This window comes from Trachypithecus francoisi, unplaced genomic scaffold, assembly GCF_009764315.1.
Source record: "Trachypithecus francoisi isolate TF-2019V2 unplaced genomic scaffold, Tfra_2.0 Lachesis_group2, whole genome shotgun sequence".
NCBI classification, from domain to species: Eukaryota; Metazoa; Chordata; class Mammalia; order Primates; family Cercopithecidae; genus Trachypithecus; species Trachypithecus francoisi.
Window position 1 is genome coordinate 21,692,173 of NW_022681465.1, and position 17,473 is coordinate 21,709,645.

Here is a 17,473-nt window from a genome sequence, read left to right on the forward strand (position 1 = left end):
TGTGCATGGTAAAACTTTGGTCTCCACAACTGTTACCACAACCCAAGTACTCCTTTCTACTGATTCCAGGTCTTTAGACAAACTCAACCAATTGTCAACCAGAAAATGTTTAAATTTACCTGTAGCCTGGAAGCCCCCACTTTGAGTTGCCCCAGCTTTCTGGATTAAGCCAGCGTATTTCTTTTTTTTTTTTTTTTTGATTTTTTTATCTTTACTATCTGTCTCTGTGTACAAATAGTTTATTTTTGAAAATCTTTTTCTTCCATGCCCAACATGTGTGGCTTTTTTTTTTTTTTTTTTTTTTTTTTCTTTTTTTTTTTTTTATTATACTTTAAGTTCTAGGGTACATGTGCATGACGTTTATATCATGTATAACTCCCCAATGCAATCCCTCCCTCCTCCCCGCTGCCCATGATAGGCCCCAGTGTGTGATGTTCCCCTTCCCGAGTCCAAGTGATCTCATTGTTCACTTCCCATCTATGAGTGAGAACATGCGGTGTTTGGTTTTCTCTTCTTGTGATAGTTTGCTAAGAATGATGGTTTCCAGCTGCATCCATGTCCCTACAAAGGACGCAAACTCATCCTTTTTTATGGCTGCATAGTATTCCATGGTGTATATGTGCCACATTTTCTTAATCCAGTCTGTCACAGATGGACATTTGGGTTGATTCCAAGTCTTTGCTATTGTGAATAGTGCCGCAATAAACATACGTGTGCATGTGTCTTTGTAGTAGAGTAATTTATAATCCTTTGGGTATATACCCAGTAGTGGGATGGCTGGGTCATATGGTACATCTAGTTCTAGATCCTTGAGGAATCGCCATACTGTTTTCCATAATGGTTGAACTAGTTTACAATCCCACCAACAGTGTAAAAGTGTTCCTATTTCTCCACATACTCTCCAACACCTGTTGTTTCCTGACTTCTTAATGATTGCCATTCTAACTGGTGTGAGATGGTATCTCATTGTGGTTTTGATTTGCATTTCTCTGATGGCGAGTGATGATGAGCATTTTTTCATGTGTCTGTTGGCTGTATGGATGTCTTCTTTTGAGAAATGTCTGTTCATATCCTTTCCCCACTTTTTGATAGGGTTGTTTGTTTTTTTCTTGTATATTTGTTTGAGTTCTTTGTAGATTCTGGATATTAGCCCTTTGTCAGATGAGTAGGTTGCAAAAATTTTTTCCCATTCTGTAGGTTGCCTGTTCACTCTGATGGTAGTTTCTTTAGCTGTGCAAAAGCTCTATAGTTTAATGAGATCCCATGTGTCAATTTTTGCTTTTGCTGCCGTTGCTTTTGGTGTTTTAGACATGAAGTCCTTGCCCATGCCTATGTCCTGAATGGTACTACCTAGATTTTCTTCTAGGGTTTTTATGGTATTAGGTCTAACATTTAAGTCTCTAATCCATCTTGAATTAATTTTCGTATAAGGGGTAAGGAAAGGATCCAGTTTCAGCTTTCTACTTATGGCTAGCCAATTTTCCCAGCACCATTTATTAAATAGGGAATCCTTTCCCCATTTCTTGTTTGTCTCAGGTTTGTCAAAGATCAGATGGCTGTAGATGTGTGGTATTATTTCTGAGGACTCTGTTCTGTTCCATTGGTCTATATCTCTGTTGTGGTACCAGTACCATGCTGTTTTGGTTACTGTAGCCTTGTAGTATAGTTTGAAGTCAGGTAGCGTGACGCCTCCAGCTTTGTCCTTTTGACTTAGGATTGTCTTGGCAATGCGGGCTCTTTTTTGGTTCCATATGAACTTTAAAGCAGTTTTTTCCAATTCTGTGAAGAAAGTCATTGGTAGCTTGATGGGGATGGCATTAAATCTATAAATAACCTTGGGCAGTATGGCCATTTTCACGATATTGATTCTTCCTATCCATGAGCATGGTATGTTCTTCCATTTGTTTGTGTCCTCTTTGATTTCACTGAGCAGTGGTTTGTAGTTCTCCTTGAAGAGGTCCTTTACATCCCTTGTAAGCTGGATTCCTAGGTATTTTATTCTCTTTGAAGCAATTGTGAATGGAAGTTCATTCCTGATTTGGCTCTCTGCTTGTCTGTTACTGGTGTATAAGAATGCTTGTGATTTTTGCACATTAATTTTGTATCCTGAGACTTTGCTGAAGTTGCTTATCAGCTTAAGGAGATTTTGGGCTGAGACAATGGGGTTTTCTAAATATACAATCATGTCATCTGCAAACAGGGACAATTTGACTTCTTCTTTTCCTAACTGGATACCCTTGATTTCTTTCTCTTGCCTGATTGCCCTGGCCAGAACTTCCAACACTATGTTGAATAGGAGTGGTGAGAGAGGGCATCCCTGTCTTGTGCCAGTTTTCAAAGGGAATTTTTCCAGTTTTTGCCCATTCAGTATGATATTAGCCGTGGGTTTGTCATAAATAGCTCTTATTATTTTGAGGTACGTTCCATCAATACCAAATTTATTGAGCGATTTTAGCATAAAGGGCTGTTGAATTTTGTCAAAAGCCTTTTCTGCATCTATTGAGATAATTATGTGGTTCTTGTCTTTGGTTCTGTTTATATGCTGGATTACGTTTATTGATTTGCGAATGTTGAACCAGCCTTGCATCCCAGGGATGAAGCCCACTTGATCATGGTGGATAAGCTTTTTGATGTGCTGCTGAATCCGGTTTGCCAGTATTTTATTGAGGATTTTTGCATCGATGTTCATCAGGGATATTGGTCTAAAATTCTCTTTTTTTGTTGTGTCTCTGCCAGGCTTTGGTATCAGGATGATGTTGGCCTCATAAAAAGAGTTAGGGAGGATTCCCTCTTTTTCTATTGATTGAAATAGTTTCAGAAGGAATGGTACCAGCTCCTCCTTGTACCTCTGGTAGAATTCAGCTGTGAATCCATCTGGTCCTGGACTTTTTTTGGTGGGTAGGCTATTAATTGTTGCCTCAATTTCAGAGCCTGCTATTGGTCTATTCAGGGATTCAACTTCTTCCTGGTTTAGTCTTGGGAGAGTGTAAGTGTCCAGGAAATTATCCATTTCTTCTAGATTTTCTAGTTGATTTGCATAGAGGCATTTATAGTATTCTCTGATGGTTGTTTGTATTTCTGTGGGGTCAGTGGTGATATCCCCTTTATCGTTTTTTATTGCGTCTATTTGATTCCTCTCTCTTTTCTTCTTTATTAGTCTAGCTAGCGGTCTGTCAATTTTGTTGATCTTTTCAAAAAACCAACTCCTGGATTCATTGATTTTTTGGAGGGTTTTTTGTGTCTCTATCTCCTTCAGTTCTGCTCTGATCTTAGTTATTTCTTGCCTTCTGCTAGCTTTTGAATGTGTTTGCTCTTGCCTCTCTAGTTCTTTTAATTGTGATGTTAGACTGTCAATTTTAGATCTCTCCTGCTTTCTCTTGTGGGCATTTAGTGCTATAAATTTCCCTCTACACACTGCTTTAAATGTGTCCCAGAGATTCTGGTATGTTGTATCTTTGTTCTCATTGGTTTCAAAGAACATCTTTATTTCTGCCTTCATTTCGTTATGTACCCAGTAGTCATTCAGGAGCAGGTTGTTCAGTTTCCATGTAGTTGAGTGGTTTGGATTGAGTTTCTTAGTCCTGAGTTCTAGTTTGATTGCACTGTGGTCTGAGAGACAGTTTGTTATAATTTCTGTTCTTGTACATTTGCTGAGGAGTGCTTTACTTCCAATTATGTGGTCAATTTTGGAATAAGTGCGATGTGGTGCTGAGAAGAATGTATATTCTGTTGATTTGGGGTGGAGAGTTCTATAGATGTCTATTAGGTCCGCTTGGTGCAGAGATGAGTTCAATTCCTGGATATCCTTGTTAACTTTCTGTCTCGTTGATCTGTCTAATGTTGACAGTGGAGTGTTGAAGTCTCCCATTATTATTGTATGGGAGTCTAAGTCTCTTTGTAGGTCTCTAAGGACTTGCTTTATGAATCTGGGTGCTCCTGTATTGGGTGCATATATATTTAGGAGAGTTAGCTCTTCCTGTTGAATTGATCCCTTTACCATTATGTAATGGCCTTCTTTGTCTCTTTTGATCTTTGATGGTTTCAAGTCTGTTTTATCAGAGACTAGGATTGCAACCCCTGCTTTTTTTGTTCTCCATTTGCTTGGTAGATCTTCCTCCATCCCTTTATTTTGAGCCTATGTATGTCTCTGCATGTGAGATGGGTCTCCTGAATACAGCAGACTGATGGGTCTTGACTCTTTATCCAGTTTGCCAGTCTGTGTCTTTTAATTGGAGCATTTAGTCCATTGACATTTAAGGTTAATATTGTTATGTGTGAACTTGATCCTGTCATTATGATATTAACTGGTTGTTTTGCTCGTTAGTTGATGCAGTTTCTTCCTAGCCTCGATGGTCTTTCCATTTTGGCATGTTTTTGCAATGGCTGGTACCGGTTGTTCCTTTCCATGTTTAGGGCTTCCTTCAGGGTCTCTTGTAAGGCAGGCCTGGTGGTGACAAAATCTCTAAGCATTTGCTTATCTGTAAAGGATTTTATTTCTCCTTCACTGATGAAGCTTAGTTTGGCTGGATATGAAATTCTCGGTTGAAAATTCTTTTCTTTAAGAACGTTGAATATTGGCCCCCACTCTCTTCTGGCTTGTAGAGTTTCTGCCGAGAGGTCTGCTGTTATTCTGATGGGCTTCCCTTTGTGGGTAACCCGACCTTTCTCTCTGGCTGCCCTTAAGATTTTTTCCTTCATTTCAACTTTGGTGAATCTGGCAATTATGTGTCTTGGAGTTGCTCTTCTGGAGGAGTATCTTTGTGGCATTCTCTGTATTTCCTGAATTTGAATGTTGGCCTGCCCTACTAGGTTGGGGAAGTTCTCCTGGATGATATCCTGAAGAGTGTTTTCCAACTTGGTTCCATTTTCCCCCTCACTTTCAGGCACCCCAATCAGACGTAGATTTGGTCTTTTTACATAATCCCATACTTCTTGCAGGCTTTGTTCATTTCTTTTTCTTCTTTTTTCTTTTGGTTTCTCTTCTCGCTTCATTTCATTCATTTGATCCTCAATCGCTGATACTCTTTCTTCCAGTTGATCGAGTCGGTTACTGAAGCTTGTGCATTTGTCACGTATTTCTCGTGTCATGGTTTTCATCTCTGTCATTTCGTTTATGATCTTCTCTGCATTAATTAGTCTAGCTGTCAATTCTTCCACTTTTTTTTCAAGATTTTTAGTTTCTTTGCGCTGGGTACGTAATTCCTCCTTTAGCTCTGAGAGGTTTGATGGACTGAAGCCTTCTTCTCTCATCTCGTCAAAGTCATTCTCTGACCAGCTTTGATCCGTTGCTGGCGATGGGCTGCGCTCCTTTGCAGGGGGAGATGCGCTCTTATTTTTTGAATTTCCAGCTTTTCTGCCCTGCTTTTTCCCCATCTTTGTGGTTTTATCTGTCTCTGGACTTTGATGATGGTGACGTACTGATGGGGTTTTGGTATAGGTGTCCTTCCTGTTTGATAGTTTTCCGTCTGACAGTCAGAAGGACTGTCTGTTGGTCTGTTGGAGATTGCTTGAGGTCCACTCCAGACCCTGTTTGCCTGGGTATCAGCAGCAGAGGTTGCCGAAGACAGAATATTGCTGAACAGCGAGTGTACCTGTCTGATTCTTTCTTTGGAAGTTTCCTCTCAGGGGTGACGCCACCCTGTGAGGTGTGGGGTGTCAGACTGCCCTTAGTGGGGGATGTCTCCCAGCTAGGCTACTCAGGGGTCAGGGACCCACCTGAGCAGGCAGTCTGTCCGTTCTCAGATCTCAACCTCCGCGTTAGGAGATCCACGGCTCTCCCCAAAGCTGTCAGACAGAGTCCTCGCGTCTGCACCGCCCCCGCTCTTTCCCCTAATGGACTGCAGCTGTGCGCTGTCCGCAGAGGTAGAGTCTACAGAGACAGGCAGGCTTCCTTTAGCTGCTGTGAGCTCCACCCAGTTCGAGCTTCCCAGCGGCTTTGTTTACCTACTTAAGCCTCAGCAATGGCGGGCGCCCCTCCCCCAGCCTCGCTGCTGCCTTGCGGATAGATCGCCCAGACGGCTGTGTTAGCAGTGAGGGAGGCTCCGTGGGCGTGGGACCCTCCGGGCCAGGTGTGGGATATATTCTCCTGGTGTGCCTGTTTCCTTAAAGCGCAGTATTGGGGTGGGAGTTACCCAATTTTCCAGGTGTTGTGTGTCTCAGTTCCCCTGGCTAGGAAAAGGGATTCCCTTCCCCCTTGCGCTTCCAGGTGAGGCGATGCCTCGCCCTGCTTCAGCTCACGCTGGTCAGGCTGCAGCAGCTGACCAGCACCGATTGTCCGGCACTCCCTAGAGAGATGACCCCAGTACCTCAGTTGAAAATGCAGAAATCACCGGTCTTCTGTGTCGCTCGCGCTGGGAGTTGGAGACTGGAGCTGTTCCTATTCGGCCATCTTGCTCCGCCAAGCCAGCGTATTTCTTAAATGCACATGGCTGATGTCTCATGCCTCCCTAAAGTGTATAAAACCAAGCTGTGTCCCAGCCACCTTGGGCGCATGTTGTCAGGATTTCTTGAGCCTGTCATGGATGTGTGTCCTCAACCTTTGCAAAATAAACTTTCTAAATTAGCTGAGACCTGTCTCACATTTTCTGGGTTCACCTTTTTGGTAACTACCGAGGGATTCTGAGTGGAGATGACTGACCTTTGACAAATCTTCTATCGGTGCTTGGTACCAGCATGAGATTTTATGGCTCACACACATAGGAAAATTTGCTGAGATATGAGAAAATCTCCAGAAAATCTCTGATCTTCCAACGTTTTGTCAATGTCTAAAGTTTATTTTGCCGTACAACTTCTCTTTTTTGGGGGGAGTTTTACTTGCTTCACAACGAGGAATGCAAGCTTTCCTGCTTCCATGGTGATGGAAGGCCAGTAACTAGTTTGAGCTCACTTCCAACAGGGAAGATTAGTGTTTTGTTTTGTTTTGTTTCCTGCTTCTAAGATGGTGGACAGCAGTCTATAACCTGAGATCCAACATCAGGTAAGAAACTGATTTGGGATTCTGTCTTCTAAATTATTCTTACATGACTAAAGTTAGCATTAACAACCACCTGGTGTTAATTTCTGCTTACTCTTGGAGCACTCAGAAATCTTTTAATTTGTGTGATCATTGTTAGTTTTGCTTAACTGTTTTGCTGTTTGTTTTTGCCTTGTTGGATTTTGTATGTGTGTGTGTTTTGGTCCTTTCCCTTATCGGATTTGACCAACTCATAACCCTCTAGCTCATGAATGTGGAATCTTCTACTCCAAATAAATAAGAGCACCTCACTTGCCTCACCCTTTTGGGGCATTCTCAGGCAACTGAGAATCACATGAGGGTGTTTGGGAGGAACACTCCCTAAGATGTGCAGTGGCTCTAAATAGATTTCCCCCTGCAAAGAATATACTTAGGGCTGGCAGGTATGTATAAGGAGATGACCCCTCCTGCACCTTGAGCCCCTGACACGCTGTGCCAGGTAGCCACAACACAGGTGGACTGAATCAGTTCACGGAGTAATGGCCCTGAAAAGCTAGGTCTGTGAGCAGCACATTTGGGTCCTACACATGTCCCAACTTGGTCAGATCTGAAGGGGAATGCCAAATCACGGGGAACAAGGACTCTGAAATGGCTAAAATCTCACACACACACACACACACACACAAATGGTGGTATGGTTAGGAGAGGAAAAAAGGCAGCAAAAGGAAAAAAAAGGGAAGATTTTTTATTTTAACCACTAAAAGGGCTTTATTTATATAACAAGCCTACCTTTTTGTCAGCCAGACCAACCTGAGAGAGCAATGGCTGTACTTCTAAAAGAGCAGCATTTTGTCCTAGCCAAACTATGGTAATGAGATTTTAAAATATTTATTTAAAAGGAGCTCAATGGTTAAAAGTCAGCTTAGTTAAAAGGCTAACATCCATGATGTTTGCATGTATGTGTGCATGTTTGTATTTGTGTTTTAAAAGCTTTCATGTTTTTGTTTTTTTCTTGTTGTTGTTTATCTCTTCCAAGACCTTGTCTTTTTTTTTTTTGAGCAAAAGTGTTTTTTTCTTCTCAGTTGACTGAATTCTGTTTTCACCTGAGTTTAGCATCTCTCTCTCTAGCACCACCAGACTTTTTCTCTCTGTACCTTATGATTTACTTATGCTGTTTGACTTTCACTTAAGTTGTCTCCTTTATTATGCAAATATAAGACTACTATCTGACAACTGCCTAGGGTTGTGAAGCTGGTATCAAGAATCTGAGTCTAAGATAGGAAAAAAAAGATGGAGGGTCTTTATTAATTGATAAAATGTACTTCTATTGGCATGCCTGTTATGTCTATGTATTTATGTATTTTGTACATAGTGTTTCACTACTAAAAATACATAAAAGAGCTCTAATTAATTGGCTTAAAAAAATACAAGTGCTTAAATCAGATACTTTAAAACAAGACTTAGTCAAATGCTTTTTGTTCACATGACTTAAGTAAAATCTTTAATAAATAAGGTGGCTTTAAAACTATTGATAAAATAATATTAGCAATGTCTTATGAATTGTTAGCATTTTTTTAATCAAATGGTTTCATGTTTATTCCTGCAGAATACTATAATATTTGTCATAAGGGTTATAAAACTATAAAACCTGGCCCAAGACAGAATGATCTTTGCTTGTATATGCTTATGAAATATTGTTGGCTTAATGAAAACAGCTAAATCCTGAGTTATTGGAATAAGTACCCTTTAATGAAACAGTATGTTTTATTACTTAAGTAAATACCTGAAATTCACAGCTATAAAAAATGGTTAATAGGAAAATAACTTTAAATATTGGCTTTCACAGTTTTGGTAAATAATCTAGTTAAACTATTAAACAAATTAATCAGGTAAATAATGGAATAAATAAGTGTAAATGAACATCACGATTTAAGATCAAAGGTCATTAATTGATATTAAGTACCTGGGTCATTTCCAATTTAAAACATTGTTTAAATTTCTCATTGAAAGGTAAATATCTTTGTCTAATTCAAAGCTTATTTAAGGGATGTATATAAAACAAGGTATCAGGAAATGAGATATAAAGAAAGCTAAAGATACAAAGAGGTACTTTTTGGTAAAGAAGGTAAAAAGGAAAGGAATTTTATGCAAGAAATAATTTTGTGTGGTGTATTTTTACCCTAAAATAAAATGACTGATTTGTTCAAGAAAGGGGGATATTAAGGGGAAAACAGAAAGTTTAAGCATATTGTGAATGGTCTATGTAGGTTGTAATAAGATTAATAAAAAGTAATTTTTAAAGAGATTTTATAATTCAGTCGGCTGTGATAAAAGAGAAATTATAATATAATTATATTATATAATATATAAATATATATAATTATATAATATATAATATATATAATTATATATAAATTATAATATAGTATTTCTAGAGATGAGTGTTGATATATAAAAATGCACTAATACAAAACTAAATAATTGGTTAAAACAAGTTTTATTACAAACAGTAACTTATCTTTAATATGAAAAATTGTTAAATTTTAATATCTGCCTCTTTAACATTCTTCAGATTGATATCTTAAAAGTGCCACTTTTATTCTTTTGAAAAGACCTTGAATGGTGGCTCTACCCTTCACCTTTTGTTGGCTTCTGTAACTTTTAGTAATTATCTAAAGTAAGAGAGAAAAAAATTTTTTTGAATACAGGCAAGTAAAGTATCTTTTGGGCATACATTTTACTCTGAGTCCCTGTTATAGCCCTGTCTTTATTTGTGTCATGTGGAAGTCATATTTCACTACCAAACCACATGAAAGAGCTCTAATCAAGTAACTTAAAAGCTGTAAGTGCTTATCAGATTGGTAGAAACCAACCCAGCTGACTTTCAATTCACATGACCTCAGTGCTTTGGTAAAAGTAATTTGCTAAATTTAAACTCAATAACCTCCAGTAATTTAAAATCTCAAAGTCATGTTAAACCCTCAGGTTTCCCTCTTGCCACTGGAAATTTGGGTTACTAAAAAGTTAAAAAAGTAGGAGATAAAATATGCTTTTAGTAAAATTTTATAAAACACAAATATGTCAATATTCAAAAATGTTGGTTTTCTTTTGGTTAAGAACCTATTATAAGGAGTTGCTTTATAATGAAGAAAACTATACAAATAAAACTAAATGAATTGAAAAAACCCACAAAAAACAAAAAGCAAACAAACAAAATAAACAAGCCAGGGCAATGGAAGTTTACTCTGAACACTGTGGTTCCCAATAAAATAGTCGATATGGAGGAAGGGAAAAACAAGTAACTATGTAAAACCTGAGGGTATAATGTAAAAAAAAAAAAAAAAAAAAAAAAAAAAGTTTCATTACATACATTGGTATCATTCAGCTTCTTAATTTTTAAATGCTACACAATTTAAGAGCTAGTTTGGATTCATGCAGGACCCACAGCTCACTATTGAACAATCATTGATGAGTATATGTGATCCAAATGTACAGGGGATTATTCCTGAAAAAGCAATCAGCCTCATGAACTGGATAAATGCCAGTGGAAGGTCTGTTTGCTCTGAGAAGGGGACTACCCAACTCTCCCTATAAAATACCAAGGGGAGCACCCAGATGAAGCAGTTAATATGCTTCATGTCCAAGCCATGTTGGACTAGCTTTATGGTAACTGGGATACTCTCCCATCAAATATGTCTATTACCCAAGTCATGGTGAATTTGAGGGTTAAGGGGCCCCTTTTTACATGGGTGCCCCTCCCATGGAATCATAGGACTGTTTAAAAAGTCTTATCAAATTTGCTCTCCCTCATAGGTCGAACAGATGCAACTCCCTGCTGGGAACCCAAATACTTTTTTTTTTTTTTTTCACCAGAAAAGGTAAAATAGCTACTTGAAGATATAAAAAACAAACCTGGGACCCAGAACATAAAAACATAAATTTAATAAAATTATGAAATTTAAGATGTTTAAACAAGCCTTATGTAAAGTAGTTGTAACCCCTTTATGAAAAGTCTTATGAAAATGGGTACTATATCTAACTGGGGGATGTTTCCTAAACTGACGACATATAAATTTGTGATTTTAAGAAATGTTAATCGCACATGCTAAATGGGAACTAGTAAATTGCCTGAGCCCACAAAATATAGGGTAAAAGTTGGACTGCTAGTTGTGCGAGGCTTATTTCAGGGCTAAAGCCAAAAATTATGAGTACTTTTCAATAACGACTGAACTAGAGAATTTCTTTCTTTCTTTCTTTCTTTCTTTTTTTTTTTTTTTTTTTTTTGACGGAGGCTCGCTCTGTGGCCCGGGCTGGAGTGCAGTGGCCGGATCTCAGCTCACTGCAAGCTCCGCCTCCCGGGTTTACGCCATTCTCCTGCCTCAGCCTCCGGAGTAGCTGGGACTACAGGCGCCTGCCTCATCGCCCGACTAGTTTTTTTGTATTTTTTAGTAGAGACGGAGTTTCACCGTGTTAGCCAGGATGGTCTCGATCTCCTGACCTCGTGATCCGCCCGTCTGGGCCTCCCAAAATGCTGGGATTATAGGCTTGAGCCACCGCCTATTTGGGGCATTTACTGTCTTGCTACGGAACATTAACTGAAGCTCCCCCTATGCTAGTGGAAATAATGTTTCCCAAAAGAGTTCCATGATAAAATAAAAATGGTTTACATAAAATGTTGCCACCTAATAAGCAGGAGACTCTTTCCAAAGACTAATTATGAGGAACTACTCAATCCTACAGTGCCTAATAGACACCTCTCGTGAGCTGCTTGGTTTGTAAATGGCATTTCCAAGGTAAATAAGCATCTTGTTTTAAAAGCTGCTGCTCTAGTTAAAGAAGGGTCAAAAAATATTTTGCTTTCAAGTTATTTGGGTAGCATATGTTTTTATAAGCAAGTTTACTTTTTATCTAAGTTCTAAAATTCAATTTGTAATTTTATGACAATATTGTTATCTGCATAAATTCAATGAGAGTATCTTGAAACAACTGGAGGCACTAGTTATTTTTCTAAGAATTTAACTAAACTAGCATATTTGTAGGTACAGTTCAGGCAAGGCCAACTTTAAAAAGCCTCTATGGCCAATCCTTGCTGCATTCTATGCAAAATAATCAGACCAAATTTAATAAGCCTAAAACTTACTTTGTACACAAAATGGTCTTGCTATAATATCTCTTTAACACACAAAAAAGCAGCTCGATAAATTGTTTCAAGGGAAAAGCATAACACTTAATGGTAAATCACAGCCCCAACTGTTTTTGAGTGCAGACTAGATCATTATTTATTGGCCACGGTAATTCTCTAGAGAGTACCAGATTATAATTTTTCTTCATCTTTTTAGTTGGTGCCCTAATGGAATAGGTTCCTTTTCCTGTTCGGTCATACAAATTAGTCTTATAATTGTCAAATTACAAATGTTATTTATCTCTCCTTGTTGTGCTTTCCAGGAAACCAAAATCATGGTACCAGAGATATGAATCTCCCTCATTTGGCATCCCACGAGGCCTGGATCTGTTTTACTGTGAATGTTCTGCTGCTAAAACCATACAAGCACCCTCCCTCCAGGCCCAGAGGTTATTGCAGAAGAGGTGGGTGCGTTAAGATTATAAGGGCCAGTTTTGAGGGATAAAATTAGGTCAAGGTGAAACCCTCCAAATCAAGAACGGGTACACATATGCCTAAACAACTGTAAAACAAGTTTAGTTGCCTTCTAAACAATTATGTATCAACTTTGCATCCACCCCAACCACAAAGAATTTCTTGCTTACAGTAGAATTAAAGAAAAACATTTCCTTACAGGGTAAAAATACTTTGTAACAAAGCTTCCTGGGTATAATATTCTAGCTATAAGTTATGAAGATAAATATATATGCATATTTTTAATTATTTTCAGAACAATGCTTATTTTGTATCTAGATAATTGCCGTAAGTCTGTAACAAAAACCAAGCTTACAATAACTAAACACATAGAGGTTAAAGATAAGTCAGTCTCATAATTTTGCCTTTTGGTTTTGTTTGTTGGCTTTTTACTTAAAATAACAATATTTTATATTATACTTTAAGTTCTTGGATACACGTGTAGAACATACAGGTTTGTTACATAGGTATACACGTGCCATGGTGGTTTGCTGCACCCATCAACCCATAATCTATATTAGGTATTTCTCCTAATGCAATCCCTCCCCTAGTCCCCTCACCCCACAATAGGCCCCAGTGTGTGATGTTCCCCTCCATGTGTCCATGTGTTCTAATTGTTCAACTCCCATTTATGAGTGAGAACACATGGTGTTTGGTTTTCTGTTCCTCTGTTAATCTGCTGAGAATGATGGTTTTCAGCTTCATCTATGTCTCTGCAAAGGATATGAACTCATCCTTTTACATGGCTGCATAGTATTCCATGATGTATATGTGCCACATTTTCTTAATCCAGTCTATCATTGATGGGCATTTGGGTTGGTTTCCAGTCTTTGATATTGTGAATAATGCTGCAATAAACATATGTGTGCATGTATCTTTATAGTAGAATTATATACTCAGTAATGGGATTGCTGGGTCAAATGGTATTTCTGGTTCCAGATCCTTGAGGAATCGCCACAGTCTCTTCCATAATGGTTGAACTAATTTGCACTTCCACCATCAATGTAAAAGCATTCCTATTTCTCCACATCCTCTCCAGTATCTATTGTTTCCTGACATTTTAATGATCGCAATTCTAGCTAGTGTGAGATAGGGTATCTCATTGTAGTTTTGATTTGTGTTTCTCTAATGACCAGTGATGGTGAGCCTTTTTTTGTATGTTTGTTGGTCTCATAAATGTCTTCTTCTGAGAAGTGTCTGTTCGTGTCCCTCACCCACTTTTTGATGGAATTATTTCTTGTAAAGTTGCTTTAGTTCCTTGTAGATTCTGAATATGAGCCCTTAGTCAGATGGATAGATTGCAAAAATTTTCTCCCATTCTGTAGGTTGCCTGTTCACTCTGATGTGAGTTTCTTTTGCTGTGTAGAAGCTCTTTATTTTAATTAGATCTCATTTGTCAAATTTGACTTTTGTTGCCATTGCTTTTAGTGTTTTAGTCTTAAAGTCTTTGCCAATGCCTGTGTCTTGAATGGTATTGCCTAGGTTTTCTTCTAGAATTTTTTATGGTTTTAGGTCTTACATTTAAGTCTTTAATCCATCTTGAGTTAATTTTTGTATAACATATTAAGAAAGGGTCCAGTTTGAGTTTTCTGCATATGGCTACCCAGTTTTCCCAACACAATTTATTAAATATGGAAACCTTTCCCCATTGCTTGTTTTTGTCAGGTTTGTCAAAGATCAGATGGTTGTAGATGTGTGGCGTTATTTTTGAGGCCTCTGTTCTGTTCCATTGGCCTATATATCTGTTTTGGTACCAGTACCATGCTGTTTTGGTTACTGTAACCTTATAGTATAGCTTGAAGTCAGGTAGCATGATGTCTTGAGCTTTCTTCTTTTTGCTTAGGATTGTCTTGACTGTATGAGCTCTTTTTTTGGTTCCATATGAAATTTAAAGTAGTTTTTTCTAATTCTGTGAAGAAAGTCAGTGGTAGTTTGATGGGGATAGCACTGAATCTATGAATAACTTTGGGCAATATGGCCATTTTCACCATCTTGATTCTTCCTATGCATAAGCATGGAATGTTTTTCCATTTGTTTGTGTGCTCTCTTATCTCCTTGAGCTGTGGTTTGTAGTTCACCTTAAAGAGGTCCTTCACATACTTATAAGTCATATTCCTAGATAATTTATTCTCTGTTTGTCTATTATTAGTGTATAAGAATGCATGTGATTTTTGCACATTGATTTTGTATCCTGAGACTGCTAAAGCTGCTTATCAGCTTAAGGAGATTTTGGGCTAAGATGGGGTTTTCTAAACAGATAATCATGTAATCTTCAGACAGAGACAATTTGACTTCCTCTCTTCCTATTTGAATACGCTTTATTTTTTTTCTCTCGCCTGATTGCCCTTACCAGAATTTCCAACACTATGTTGAATAGGAGTGGTAAGAGAGGGCATCCTTGTTTTGTGCCGGTTTTCAAAGGTTTTCCAGTTTTTGCCCATTCAGTATGATATTGGCTGTGGGTTTGTCATAAATAGCTCTTACTATTTTGGGATACATTCTATCAATACCTAGTTTATTGAGAGTTTTTAGCATGAAGGGGTGTTGAATTTTATTGAAAACCTTTTCCGCAGCTATTGAAATAATCATGTGGTTTTTGACATTGGTTCTGTTTATGTGATGGATTGAGTTTATTAATTTGCATATGCTTAACTAGCTTTGCATCCCAGGGATGAAGCCAACTTGATCGTGGTGGATAAGCTTTTTAATGTGCTGCTGGATTTAGTTTGCCAGTATTTTATTGAGGATTTTCACATCAATGTTCATGAGGGATATTGCCCTGAAATTTTCATTTTTTGTTGTGTCTTTGCTAGGTCTTGGTATCAGGATGTTGCTGGCCTCATAAAATGTGTTAGGGAGGAGTCCCTCTTTTTTTTTATTGTTTGTTATAGTTTCAAAAGGAATAGTACTAGCTCCTCTTTGTACTTATGTTAGAATTAGGCTTTGAGTCCATCTGGTCCTGGGCTTTTTTTGGTTGGTAGGCTAATAATTGTTGCCTCAATTTCAGAATTTGTTATTGGTCTATTCAGGGATTCGACTTCTTCCTGGTTTAGTCTTGAGAGGGTGTATGTGTCCAGGAATGTATCCATTTCTTCTAGATTTTCTAGTTTATTTGCGTAGAGATGTTTATAGTATTCACTGATAGTAGTTTGTATTCCTATGGGATCAGTGGTGATATCCCCATTATCATTTGTATTGTGTCGATTTGATTCTTTTTTCTTTTCTTCTGTATTAATCTGGCTAGCAGTCTATCTATTTTGTTAATCTTTTCAAAAAGCCAGCTCCTGGATTCATTGATTTTTTTTGAAGGGATTTTTGTGTCTCTATCTCCCTCAGTTCTGCTCTGATCTTACTTCTTTCTGGTCTTCTGCTAGGTTTGGAATTTGTTAGCTTTTGCTTCTCGAGTTCTTTTAATTGTGATGTTCTTGTGTTAATTTTAGATCTTTCCCACTTTCTCCTATGGGCATTTAGTGCTATAAATTTCCCTCTAAACACTGCTTTAGCTGTATCCCAGAGATTCTGGTATGTTGTGTCTTCCCAGAGGCTTTGTTTACCCTGTGAGGGGAAAACCGCCTATTCAAGCTTAAGTAATGACAAGTGCCCTTCCCCATACCAAGCCCTAGCATCCCAGGTCAACTTCAGACTGCTACGCTGGCAGCAAGAATTTCAAGCTAGTGGATCTTAGCTTGCTGGGCTCTGGAGGGGTGGGCTCCACTGAGCTAGACCATGGCTTCAGCTGCCTTTCCATGTGAGTGAACAGTTCTCTCTCTCTGGCATCCCAGGTGCCACTGGTGTATGGGAAAAAAAAAAAAAATCCCTCCTGCAGTTAGCTTGGTGTCTGCCCAAACAGACACCCAGTTTTATGCTTGAAATCCAAGGCCCTGGTGGCATAGGCACCCTAGGGAACCTCCTAGTCTGTGGGTTACAAAGACCATGGGAAAAGTGTAGTGTCTGTACCAGAATGCACTGTTCCTTGCGGCACAGTCCCTAATGGCTTCCCTTGGCTACAGAGGGAGATCCCCAACCCCTTGAGCTTCCCCGGTGAGGCGATGCCCACCTGCTTCAGCTTGTCCACCGTGGGCTGCACCCACTGTCTAACGAGCCCCAATGAGATGAGCTGGGTACCTCAGTTGGGAATGCAGAAATCACCTGCCTTCTGCACTGATCTCGCTGGGAGCTGAAGACCAGAGCTGTTCCTATTTGACCATCTTGACAGCTACCTCCTAAAATTACAATTTTAAGAGGTAATGAATGCCTGTCTACATCCAGTTCTATCTGGCCTACAACAATTAATTGGCTGTAAGTCTTTTGACTCTTAAAGTCCTCGGCCCTCGGCCATAGAGAGTCCCATCAAGGGATAACATGGACCCAGGGTAGGCAGTCATGCCACTCTGCTAATGCTATGGGACAGTATAAATATTCCTGGCCTTTGATGCTGCCTCTGGCAAATCTCAGCCAGAAGAAGGAGAATTTAAACCAAAATAAAATCCTAAGACACCACCCCAAAATCATCTAAAAGGACTTCCTTCTCAGCTAGGGCTCTTGAAATTTAACCTGAAAGACTGATTCAGGCCATGAAGGGAAGTGGGGGGTCAGACATGCCTTATTATACCTCTCCATCGTTCACATCAACACACACATTAAGTCTGATAAGAAACATTTTACAGCGTGTTTCTCTCTGAAGCATGCTAGCTTTAAGCTTCATCTGCATGATGAAACTTTGGTCTACACAGTCTCTTATTGCAACCCAAATATTCCTTTCTGTTGAGCCCAGGTCTCTAGATAAACTCAACCAATTGTCAACCAGAAAATGTTTACATTTACCTGTAGCCTGGAACCCCCCGTTTAAGTTGCTCCACCTTTCTGGATCAAACCAATGTATTTCT